Here is a 13,505-nt window from a genome sequence, read left to right as displayed (position 1 = left end):
TGAAGCAGAGTTCAAATTTGTGCACCATGAGGCAAATGCACCCAAGCAAGTAAAATGCTTATACATTTAAAAAGTTTTAATTTGCAATTTGTGTCAATTTATATGGGTTTTCAGACTGAGACATCATAAGTAAAAGAAGAAAAACAAAAGTTTGTGTTTTACATTTAAAATTTTCCTAAAAAATATCAATAAATGATTATCAGCCAAGAATAAGATATGTAATTACAAATGCATTTTAATTTCCTTATTGGTCAAAATGTCAAAGACTGCTAAACTAAACTTACTGTTTTTCCCTGCAAACTTTTTCATTTGCCCATTCAATATAAACTTTGTCCAGATCTATCAATCCTCCATCCAGCGGGTACTCTTAATATACATCATCATGTCCAAATTATCTACTTGTAAATGATTCCGTAGTTTGTTTTTTAGAGTGTTCATTAAGCTAAAGCCATGCTCACAGTCTGCACTTGATGCAAGGAATGTTCCTTCAATATCCATCAACTTTGCAAGATCCTGAAACTGTTTGTTCTGGTGAGGAAATGTCACCACATCCGGGAAACTTAAAACCAATTGGCTTTTGATTCTTTCGGCTACTGCAAACTTGAAGTCATTGTACTGACTGACTATAACAATCTCTTCAGCAAGAAGGTCTTTGTATTTTGAACATAGGGATTTGACCTGATGAATTCCAAAATTGAAGTCACACTTAACTATTGCTGCACAATCAAAAGCGGACCACTCCTGGACTTCATCCTCTGGAAACCTGTCTGCCAAATGTGCACACAAGATGTTTATGAAAGTTATTATGAAACTGGGATCAATTTCATTATTTTCTTGAGACCTCATATCTAAGAGAGCCTTAACTTTGTCACTCCATAAGACTGAATCTCCAAGGTACTGTCTTCTGATCTTGTTCAGTTTACCTCGCGCAAGGTGAAATGCTTCAAGAGGTGTAAGGCCCCGTTTCTGGAGCAGCGTGAATCGTGAAGCCAGCTCAGACAAAATATCATTCAAAACTTCTAATATTATTTGGTACTCCATGGTATTCAGCTTTTTGTGGCAGTATTTAGAAACTGGATCAGTATCTTTGTCTTGCTCAAAATATTCCAGAAGAGGATTATAGTTGTGAATAATTGCTCGAAGTGCAAAGTGCCTAGATAACCAGCGTGCTTCACTGAGTGGCCTGAAAGCCACTGACTCGCATTCAGAAGCATCCATTATTTCCTGAACATAGCATTTTCTCCTGGATGACCAACAGAACACCATGTAGATAGTTCTCATTAAGGTTTCAATGTCTCTTACCAGCTTGACCTCTTTCCATGCATCGGAAATCCCCAAGTCTTCCCAGTGTGCAATGCAATGTTTCTGGACTAAGCGTGGAATATCACATTTCAGCGGAGCAGCCACATCATTGAGTTTGTCCAACATCATGGAAGCACCATCAGATGTGAACATCACCATTTTCATTAGATCAAGTTGGTGTTTTTTATAAAACTCTTTGATTTCAGACCCTATTGAAGCAGCATCACATTCTTGCAATCGTAATAGTCCACCAAACGAAGTTTTATAGTCTACAGAATTTATGGATCTATATTTAAAGTAGAGTATCAAGTATCTGTTAATGGATATACCAGTGCTTTCATCAACAGCTAGAGTATGAAACATTGCCAATGCTATTTCATGCATGAGGTTATTTTGGACAATGCAGTTGATAATTTCAAGAAATTCAAAAGCATAATATTTACTTCTCCAGCTTGCTGGTATGCGCACATACTTTTCCATATGGTCATTAATATCCTGAACAGAAAGCACTGAGTTGTTCATTTTAATAGCCAACAACACGTTGTCAATAAGTACCTTGATTTCTTCTGAGTTTGAGCTCTTGTGTTCAAGATTAATTTGCCTCCTCTGTTTGTCAGCTGGACTTTCAAGAATCATGCTAAGCAATCCGCTCCGTAAGGAAGGGTTTTTATTTCTAAGTCTTGTTACACCAGCTATATGAGACTTATTTGACAGATGACACTTTAAGAAATCCAACTTCCATACTTGGTTCCATATTCTTCCTGTTGAAAATTATCCCAGAGCTCTGCCATCTTGACAATATACAAAAACCACTCCCTTGTCCTCATCATATGTGAATATTTCACAAAGTTTAACAGGCATTACACTATGTGACTTCAGTGTAACCGTCTCTATAGTCTCATCCAGCCATCCATATTTAAATGAAGTCGCTGTTCTTTTATGCTTTAGACCTCTACACAGTGACATTTTGGGATTGATTTTTTACCAGATTGATTTATTTAAATTAATACTTTTATTATATGGCTACTATTTCAATGTGCTTAACAGCATGACTCGACAAAAGGGCAAATGGGAGCTCAGTCAGATAAGGATATCGGAAGTTTGTACATAGCTCCGATCACGTCCATGTATCTGCGGCAAAAAAACATGGGAAAATGGTAAAACATCACGAGTCAGTGTATGAAGTCCAATGCCTTTGAAAGATTTTAGTCACGAAAACAACACTTAACTTTGTTCATTTCTGGGAAATCTTTGCAGTTCCTTAGCAACTACGGCCAGGCATTTTGACTTATTCGCACATACGTGAGTTTGTACACAGCCAAATGAACAGACTACAAGGAGATGTGTGGGACCCCTACTCCCGACTGTCCCAACATGATCAACGTTCCACTAGGTTTAAACTAGTGTAAATGGTGGATTCCCTGTAACTGGGAAATGGTGGATTCCATGTTCAAAATGCTGGAGGAGAGGGGTATGATTCATTGCCCTCCTTTCCCTTCCCCCCCCCCTGCCAGCTAGTAGAATCTGGCTGTGTTGAAAGATGGTGGGCGAACAATGTCAAAAGTTGCCTGTAAATAGGGTGACCAGTTCACAAGAGTGAAATATCAGGACACGTTGGGTGAGGAGCAGGGGGGCGGGGAAGGGGGGAGGAGAGCCACACAGCTCCCCTGGCCTGCATCCCCTGAACCCACTATGCCCAGAGCCCCCCCCAAACTCCCCACATTTGACACAAATGCACAGTGCTGTGCAAAACCACCACCCCTGCACAGTGCCCCCCCGTCCACAGCCCCACCACAGCTGCCCAGGACCCCACACAGAACCCCCACACTCACTAGTTTCCCAAAACACACACATTTCTCCTCCCTCCCTCCCTCCTTCCCTCCCAGTGCCCTTCCCCAGAGCCCCACCACCACAACTAAACTATGCCCCACACAGACCCCCACTGCTCCGTGCCCTGACACACACACATCTCCCCCACTGCCCAGCACCCCCCAACAGGCCCCCACTGCCTAGCACCCCAAAACACACAAACCTCCCCCACTGCCCAGTGCCCTCCACACCCTCACTGCCCAGCACCCCCCCACACACACACCTCCCAGACACTCACTCCACCACACCCTGCCCATTTCCCTGGCCGCACTCACCAGCCTTGCTGGGAGGTCTCTGGCTCCTAGGGTCAGAGCGGTGAGGGGGGTCTCCACTCTCCATGTGCTGTGCCCGCCACAAGCATGAGCTCTGTGGCTCCCATTGGCCAGGAAAAGTGCCAATGGGAGCTGCCGGAACCATGGAGTGGGGCTTGCAGGTGCCGGTAGCATGCAGAGATCCTAAGAGCCAGCAGGTACCTCTGGCTCTTAGGGTCGGATCTGGTCAGGTCAGGTCAGGTCGGGGGGCACCTGAAAGCCCAGCTCTGCAGCTCTGATTGGGCAGGAGGGAGCCACCTGCACTGCAGGCTCCTGTTGGCGGGTGGGCGCGCCACCGGGAGCTTCCCCAGGAATTGCTGGCACGCCAGCCCCGGAACTTTGGCGGTGATGATGAGCTGGCGTCCAGACCGATGTGTGGTGAGGATGCAAGACAAATGTGCACGCGGTGTTTCCCCGCGTGCGCAGGGTTTAGAATCAGTGTACACGCACACAGCTTAGGGAACAGTGCTGATCACCATATTTGGGGTTTGGGAAGGAATTTTCCCTCAGGTCAGATTGGGAGAGATGCTGTGAGTTTTTTGCCTTCCTCTGCAGCATGAGGCACGGGTCACTTGCAGGTTTAAACTAGTGTAAATGGTGGATTCCCTGTAACTTGCAGTCTTTAAATCATGATTTGAGGAATTCAGTAATTCATCCAGAGATTATGGGTCTGTAAAAGGAGTATGTCAGTGTGCTGGTGACGTTCTATTTCCTGCAAATGTACAGGAGGTCAGACTAGATGATCATGATGGTCCCTTCTGGCCTTAAAGTCTATGACTCTGAGCCAACACTTGCAATTTCAAATACTTACAGGCAATGTTGAATAAGTCTAACACCTGCATGAGCATTTTAATAGTATTGTCTCTTTTCCCAACACCAGTGTTCTATTATCAACCAAGTGTCGCTCCTCTGACAATTGATAGCAGAACTTGATAGTCTTGCAGGTCAGCTTCCTGCGGCAGGAGAAATCAGTCACTACCTGAACACAGGCAATCATCTCTTTCAGAAATGTCAACCCACAAACCAATGTACAGTTCCTATGATGTAACTTTGGATCAAGAACTGAGTCTAGCAGAAAACAAACTTTGTAAATTAAAACAGCTTCTTCTATGTAGAACTTTGCAAACAAAGAAACAATTATTCAGGCATTTCTTCAAAGACTAAAAATTTACTCATATGGAGTTGTTCCTAATTTACTCCACATGTGCTCATTCCTTATTCTGGAATAAGAATGTACACTCAAGGAGTCACTCAGAATAGATATTGCACTTTAAAGTAATTTAATCAGTTACTTTATCAGTAAAGTAAAATAACTTAATCGGGAAAAAAAAACTTTCAGGAATAGACAAACCATAAGAAAAAGAACTTGGAAGACTGTGTAACAGGGCCACCTGGTGATATCGACCATAACAATAGTGTAACTTTGATGTATGTGTAAGTGTTAAAATTTATACTGACAGAACCCATTTCTCCCATTGAGTCTGACAGGTAAAAATTCTAATCCTAGTGGGCACATGCTTGTTAGTGTATTCATAGTACATATGCTTCTGATACCATTTTTCAAGAGTGCATGCACACATTTACACCTGCAATGTGTGTGCCTGTATACATACAGGCACAAACAGTAGCCACTAGACAATAGTAATGATGAAATAGATGGTAGGCTAAAAATTAAACTCAGAATATCTATTCATCTATGATGAAGTTGATCTTATTACTTTATCCTCTATACCAGTTGCTGTCTCTGAGGTAATTAACATATAGTCTCAGGGTCCTCCCATAGATCATCTGGCCAATTAGACTGGCTTTATGTTTTTTCTCTTATTTTAAAATGAAATTCATTCTCCTCCTCAAGGCCTGAATCTTGTCTCTCACCATCATAAAACATTAATAAAATAAAATTATCTTCTCTGCTTATTGAAGGGTATATTATCTGCTTGATTCATGTGCATTATTCCCATTAATGCTAATAGGAGTTATGTGTCCATCTGGGGAAGAGAATATGCCCTTAATCCCTTAAATTAAAAATAAGAGTGTCTGCCAAAGTAAGAAAAGCATTACTTTTTGTGAATGATTCCCTTTTGAATAAAGGATGATAAAAAGGAAATTATAGTGTTTATTCCTGTCTATCATTTTTATTTTAAAAGACAAGAGAAGTCATACAAATTCTGTCAAGTATGTGGGTAGCCAAAGAACTCATAGGGATACATATATGTCTTCTTTTATAGGGTTGCCAGGCTTCCGGTTTTCAACCGGAATGCCCAGTTGAAAAGGAATCCTAGTGGCTCCAGTCAGCAAAGCTGACCAGGCCGCTAAAAGTCTGGTTGGCCTCAGCGCCAGAGGGCAGGGCAGGGCAGACAGGCTCTGTGACAAGCTCTGTGCGGCTCCTGGGAAGTGGCTGGCATGTCCCTCTGGCTCCTAGGTGGAGGGGCAGCCAGGGCGGCTCCGTGCATTGCCCCCACCAGCAGACACCACCCCGAATGCCAGCTCCACAGCTCCCATGGGCTGGAAACCACAGCCAATGGGATCTGTGGGAGCAATACCTGCAGGTGGGGGCAGTGCCAGAGCCCCCCTGGCCACCCCTCCACCTAGGAGCTGGAGGAACATGCTGGCCACTTCCCAGGAGCTGCCTGAGGTCAGCGCCATCTGGAGCCTACACCTCAAACCCCTTCTCACACCCCAACCCCAGCCCCAGCTTGGACCCTCTCCCACACCCAAACTCCCTGACAGAGCCCTCACCCTGCACCTCCTCCTGAACCCCAACTACTGCCCCAGCCCTGCGCCCACTCCTGACTCCAAACCCCTCAGCTCCAGCCCCACCCATGAGCCCCCAGCCTCCTGCCCAAGCCCATAACCCCCTTTCACACTCCGAACCTGTCAATTCTGTCCTCACCCCAGACCCTGCACCCAGAGCCCGTACCCCCATCCCAACCACCTGCCCCAGCCCAGAGCCCCCTCCCACACTCCGAACCCCTTGGCCCCAACCTGGAGCCCCCTCCTATACCCCTCATCCCTGGCCCCTCCCCAGAGTCCACACCCCAGCCCGAGCTCTCACCCCTGCCCCAGCCCAGTGACAATGAATGAGTGAGCACGATGCGGGGGGTGGATGAGTGAGTTGGGGAGTCGGGCCTCAGGGCAGGGGCGAGGCAAGGGTGTTTGGTTTTCTGCAATTAGAATGTTGGCAACTCTATTCTTTTGATGCATGAATTGGAATTCAGCATTCACTGAAATACATGCAGGGATAATTAATTTGAGCAGGATAGGGCCCAGATGATTGACACTCTAGAAATTTTTGTAAAAGAAAGCTGGAAGAGGGGTTGACTTTAAAGATTAAAAGCACATTTTAGGGACTGCTGAGGACACAAAAAGAGCTTCTACTGTCAACTGAATAAACACCACAGTACTAGTGCAACAAATGACACTTTCGTATGTATATTCTGTTACACTCATCTTTTTTCTGGGATCTTGTGTGTTACTTGCTTACATACTGTTATTATGACAGACTGAATGGTTGTTCTGAAAATTTATATAGAGAAACTGAAAAATATTTGGAAAATTCTACTATCTAATGGTACTCATTCTTCAAAACTAGTCAAAAGCTAAAATCAAAATAGTTTTGAATTATGAGTGAAATTGTTAGCAAAACTCTTAGCATCTTTCATTATTTAATATAATCCAGGTTCTATACAAACATGTGGTAAATGCAATTCCTTCCCCAAAATCTCATATTCTAAATGACAAGATATAACAGGTGGCTCAGACAAACAAGCAGGTGAAGTGAGGAATGGGGTAGATGGAGTAACAAAAACTAATGGGAATTATCAATTCCCTTTTCTTGAAGAAAAATCTAAGAGTACAGCAATAGTTACTACTTTTGTATGCTATTGTACAAAGTGCTACCCATTCAACTCATGGCAATGGAGACACAATTAACAGTAACATTTTAATTGGTTTTTAGTGGCTTCAATTCTCCTCTGAAAGATGATGCTTGATATAGCTCAAAGAGGGCTTCTGGAAAATTAACTTCTTCAGTAAATGGTGGTAGTCAACTAGCTTGGAGTACCACACAGAAAAAGCAGATTTTAAACTATTTATTTCACTCTACTTGCCTAATGACCAGAGCTCCAAATAGGAGTCTCTAGTTCAAATCCTTATTGGTTCTTGGAATTAGAGTGTTAAACAAGATACCAAACCAGGATCTTGCTAGGTGGCAAGGATCCCATGGCTTGGTATCAGCAGAGAGAAAAGAATTAGTATGAAACATGGAAAAGTATAGACTCTTCAGAGTGGTATAGAAATGTATATGTTCAAATGTGACCTACAGAACTTGAGTTATTCCTAAGGAAAAGTCATGGGAGATGTAGGGCTGATGTATACAACTAGGGAGCAGTCAGAGATGGATGAAGCCCTCCACTTCTCAGAATCTCTTCAGTGAAAGTGTGAAAATGGGGTCAGGAAGAGTACATAGAATTCTTTAGCTTCTGGAGCAGGAATCGACAACATTTGGGATGCGGCCTGCCAGGGTAAGCCTCCTGGCGGGCCGGGCCAGTTTGTTTACCTGCCACATCCGCAGGTTCGGCCGATCGCAGCTCCCACTGGCCACGGCTCGCTGTTCTAGGCCAATGGGGGCTGCAGGAAGCGGCGGCCAGCACATCCCTCAGCCCGTGCCGCTTCCAGCAGCCCCCATTTGCCTGGAGGTGTGAACTGCGGCCACTGGGAGCTGCGATTGACCGAACCTGTGGACGTGGCAGGTAAACAAACCGGCTCGGTCCACCAGGGGGTTACCCTGGCAGGCTGTGTGCCAAAGGTTGCCAATACCTGGCCTAGATTCTCAAAGGTTTTTAGGTGCTTAACTCTCTTTGAAATCAATGGGAATTAGGCACCTGAATACTTTTGTGGATCAAGGTCCTAGAGATAATTTCTTGCAATCACCAATAATCATATAGTATTTATAGCTCAAATGACACTTAAGTATACTCTAATGTAAGTAGAGCTGAATATTTGGTTCAATGGCAATTCTAAATTGTAAAAAAAAAAAAGGTGTGATACAAACAAACAAACAAACAAACAAACAAACAGGCTTCTTTTGGTGAATCAAAAAAGCCAATAAACATTAAATTTTAGGTCCAATAAAATCTTTTGTTTCTGGACATTTACAACTTAAAATAAAATAAAACAAAAGCAAAGGAATCAAGGGATATATTCACAAAACAAGTGAAGGAGTAGGTTGTGGTGCTGCCGTACCTCCTTATACACGACAGCTAGGACACTCATCTGGGATGTGAGAGACCAAAGTTCAAATCACCAAATCTGGAACATGATTTGAACCCAAATCACCCATTTCCCAAGTGCATGCCCTAATCACCAGGCTATTGTGTATTCTCAATTTTTCCATTTGAAGCTGTTCCACTTTGTAAAACTAATTAAATAATCTCTGAACCAGAGTGTGAAAGTGAGTGAGAATGACTCTATAGTTTGGTGATTTGGACCCTCATCTGGGATGTGGAAGACCCAAATTCAAGTACATGCATTAATAATTATTTAATTAGTTTAAATAATATGAGCAGAAGATTTACTAGGTTTTTTTTTGCTTTTTTTAAAAAATAAATCCTTCTGAAGTCATTTTCTCATCTGTAAAACCAAATTAAAATTATCAGAAGCAAGAAAGAAATCATATATGAACAACAGCAGCTGCTAAATGCTCAGCACTTTTGAAAACCTGGTCAATTTTGCAAGGCAGTAAAAGTTTTCTATTCTCTTAAATGTAACATATCATATTTCAAATTCCAGAAAACAACTTGACCCTTACAGAATCCCACACACAAGTATTTACTGAAACCAAACTTGACAATAAAAGATGGAAGTGCTTATGGACAGATTTAGACCTTAATGCAGCTCCTCTTGAAGTCAGGGAGAGCCTTCCTACTGGTTCCACTAAGAGAAAGATGAGGCTTCCACTATGACTTATCCAATGAGTCACAATTAAGCACAACCATTCAAATTTTGACTATTTACAATAAACTGCAATCAATCCTTGAATTAAAAAAAAAAAAACCAAAATAAACCAAACCAAAACAAAAACATTGTGGGGACAATTAGACTACTTTAAATTACTGAAGAAAACATGATCTTAGATATTCTTCAAGAAGAAAAAAATACTAAATTCATTGGGCCAGATGCTTTGCTGCTGTGAATCAGTGTAACTCCACAGAAGCAAATGGGTGCACATTTAGTAGTGACTGGTATTTTGTACCACCTATATTTAGAAAAAATATATATATAATTGGGAACAGCTGATGTATTATTCAGTGGTTCATATTTCTCAGTGTCTGTCTCTCTCTCTCTGAGAATTTTAAAAAATCTCCAAATGCAGGGAAAATACTAGAGCTGGTTAGTAATTTTCCATCAGAATAATTTTCTGATCAAAAAACAAACAAAAATGTCTTTTCATAAAATCGAAAATTTCCACTGGAAAATTTCTATTTTCCACCAGGAAAACCAGCTCCCTGGCTGCCATTCCTGAAGGTTCTTGTCAATTTAATTTTCTCCCTGCAGAAGAGCTTAGACAAGAGCCTTTCCGCCAGGCTAGGAGGAAGGCTGAGCACCCTGGCTCTCTTCCTGCCCCACAGCTTGTCTGGTGTATGCATTTCCATGTGCACAAGTAAAATACACAAACATACGTCCTCTCTGAGGCCTCCTGGATGAATGGCATTCAGTCAAAAAGCAGCTTTCTAGAGTCTGATGTATGTATACTATGCATCTACTAAAATCAGGGGATACTTTTGAGGGGAAATCAAAAGGTGGGTGTTTTGTTTTGTTTTTCCATAGAAAAAACTTTGCCATAGAAGTTATTTAATGAGCCGTGGGCAGGAGCTTATTGAAACTGCAACCTCTTTAGGTCCTGATCCAGAAGAGTATGTAAATAGTTACACTGTTTAACTGGATCAGTGCCTTAATGAGAGAGATGACAATGGTTGCAGATGACAGAAAAGGAGCAATGGTCTCAAGGTGCAGTGGGGGAGGTCTAGATTGGATATTAGGAAACACTATTTCACTAGGAGGGTGGTGAAACACTGGGATGGGCTACCTAGGGAAGTGGTAGAATCTCCATCCTTAGAGGTTTTTAAGGACCAATTTGACAAAGCCTTGGCTGGGATGATTTAGTGGGTGTTGGTCCTGCCTTGAGCAGGGGGGTGGACTAGATGACCTCCTGAGGCCTCTTCCAACCCTAATCTTCTATGATCATATGATTCTTCTATGCAAGAGGTTGTTAAACTTAGTTTTCCCCTTGTGATGCAAAATGGCAGTTTTGTCCATCTCTAATTCAAACGGAACCAACTATATTTGCAATGTAGAAGGCATGTCTCTTTTAAACCTGTTTTTTTTCTTATAGAATTGTAAATGGTTGACCATAACTAACACTGTCTGGAATCTTCTATATCTGGCTTCCTTAAAAAGGACAGATGTTTCTCCTCCCAAAAGATTTTTGGACAGCTGTTTAATACCTGAATCAAATACCTGACAGAAACAGGGAAACATAGAAGGATATATATATATATATATATATATATATATATATATATATATATATATATATATATATATATATATATCCTATCACTGCTTTTACATTTCATCAGGCTCCCTTACTACACTAACAATTTTTCTGGAAATGTAAAAGAGGAAACTGAAGTTGATGAGTCATTAAAAGCCGTAGGTGACAATCTTAGTATTATACAATTTTCTAGGATGCAGTGAATTGCAATTACCATGGCTACTAATCAAATCTACTTTTTGCTACTCTCACATGTCTATCTAGTCCCCTTTATCTATAGTTATGATGGATTTGTGTTGCCAAACCTGTCCTAAAACATTTAGGATTAAAGTATTAAAGTTTTTAGCAGACATATATAGGCTCAACAGAAAGATTTTGATTTATTATAAAGAATTCTATCAGTTGACAGATGATTGTCACTTAAATGAAATCCTGCTTAATCAGTTTTAGGGGGACTGTCAATAAGTGAAATAAATGATTTATTTCCTGCAGAAATTTTGAAGCACACAACATGGATTTCTACTTCTAAAGTTTCTCTATTGTATCCTGTAACCGTAGTTGGTAACTAGGAAAACACACTGACAGTATGCAATAGTGTGAGTCAACTTGTTAAATAAACCCATCTCCAGGTGAAAAAGATGATTTGTAAATATATTTTCCCATTTTCTAAGCTTTTGCAAGACAGTAAAAGTTTCCTATTATGAAACCAAAAAGTGGGTTTTGTTATCCAAATTTTAAGTTATGGTGACTTACTTTTTTTAAAAAAAATTCTGAGCAAATCATACCACATTGAGTTAAAAGAGATGCACCAGTTACTTTGGGTTTCCATGGAAACTAATGCAGTACTTAGAAAAAATACAGTGCACATTATTTTCTTCATAAAAAAGCCTCTGTTTTGTGCTTAATTGGCTCAACTGCATTGCCCTCTGAAAATGAGCTGGAGAGTTTCTAGCCTCAGGAAATATTCAGGATTAAAACTCTCTGAAACTTCAATCCCAGCACAAATATTCTGAAATTTATTTGGAACTTTTTCATTCTATTGAGCTGCTTCTCACACAAGAAGAATAACCAAGTGAATGACTTAGTCCTGAATCTCCAGAAGAGGAAAGATATATGTTAAAATGGAGCAGAGTTAATAAGGCAGGGAGGGATAGCTCAGTGGTTTGAGCATTGACCTGCTAATAATCCCAGGGTTGTAAATTCAATCCTTGAGGGGGCCATTTGGGATTTGGGGCAAAAATTGAGGATTGGTCCTGCTTTGAGCAGGGGGTTGGACTGGATGACCTCCGGAGGTCCCTTCCAACCCTGGTATTCCAATGAAAGAGAAATGTTTTCAATGAATACAGAATACCTGTTCTGAAAAAGGAATAGTATTTAGGCAGAGAACCTCTGCATCAGTGGAGCTATATCAATTTATAGCAGTTGAGAATCTAGCCCACATCTGGAAATTCCCCTGTGAATTTACTTCCATTAACAAATCCTAAAAGTAATGTTTATATGTTAATTAAATATAAAAATGTGGTTCAAAGTTAATTAGTAAATAAAATTACCTATTAAGGGCCTGAGATCGAAAGCTTATTGAAATGAATGGGTGACTTCCAAATGATTTCAGTAGGCTTTGGATCCGGCCCTAAGGGCTTGTCTTCACTATGGGCTAAATCGGTGCTGCTGCGATCCATGCAGAGGGCATTGATTTAGCGGGTCTGGTGAAGACAGGATAAGTAGATGGGAGAGGGCTCTCCTGTTGACTTCAGTACTCCACCTGAAGGAGAGATAGGAGCTATGTCAACGGGAGATGCTCTCCCGTCGACACAGCACAGTGTAGACACTGCTGTAAGCCAATGTAAGTTACGTCGACTTAAGTTTCATAACTTACATAACTTAACTTACATCGACGTACAGGGTTAGTGTGGACAAGGCCTAAATAGCAGTATTTCACATCTCACATACTGTGAGAGTTTAACAGGCAATGGGCTGCTGAGGCGGAATGTATGTATATTCTGTTACACTCATCTTTTCCCTGCACTTCAATTTACCTCTCTGCTGATGCACAGGCCACAGTTTTGTCTTTCCAGGACTTTTCAAAAAAAACAAAAAATAAAAACAAAAAACAATTCACAGAGTGAAATCTCTGAGCTATGTTATGCAAAAACCTAAATGTAGGTGTTAATCAGCTATCAGTCAGCCTCAAAGAAAGAGAACCATACAATTTCTGAGTGAATAAATGTTTAATACTTCCACACACATGTGCAGACAGATTTGGACTATTTCTGAATAATCAAAACTACTAGGCAGTAAATCTATTGGTGTTCTTTATGCCAATTTCTCAATGTATTGTTGTTACATATATTTTAGTGCATAGTTGCAACACAGCATATGCACTTTTACACATTAGTACACACATAGGCTACATCTATACTGTGAGCTGGCGTGTGAGTCCCCTGCTTGTCTACACTTGTGCTAGCACA

General features: G+C 41.3%; 1 pseudogene; it reads right to left on the bottom strand.

Annotated features, from left to right (window-relative positions):
• Positions 1-280: 280 nt before the first annotated feature.
• Positions 281-13,505, bottom strand: part of LOC141994679 (E3 SUMO-protein ligase KIAA1586-like) — a 119,208-nt pseudogene continuing 105,983 nt past the window's right edge.

Source organism: Natator depressus, chromosome 1, assembly GCF_965152275.1.
Source record: "Natator depressus isolate rNatDep1 chromosome 1, rNatDep2.hap1, whole genome shotgun sequence".
In the NCBI taxonomy this organism is placed as follows: Eukaryota; Metazoa; Chordata; order Testudines; family Cheloniidae; genus Natator; species Natator depressus.
This window is presented reverse-complemented; position numbering and strand designations above follow the sequence as displayed.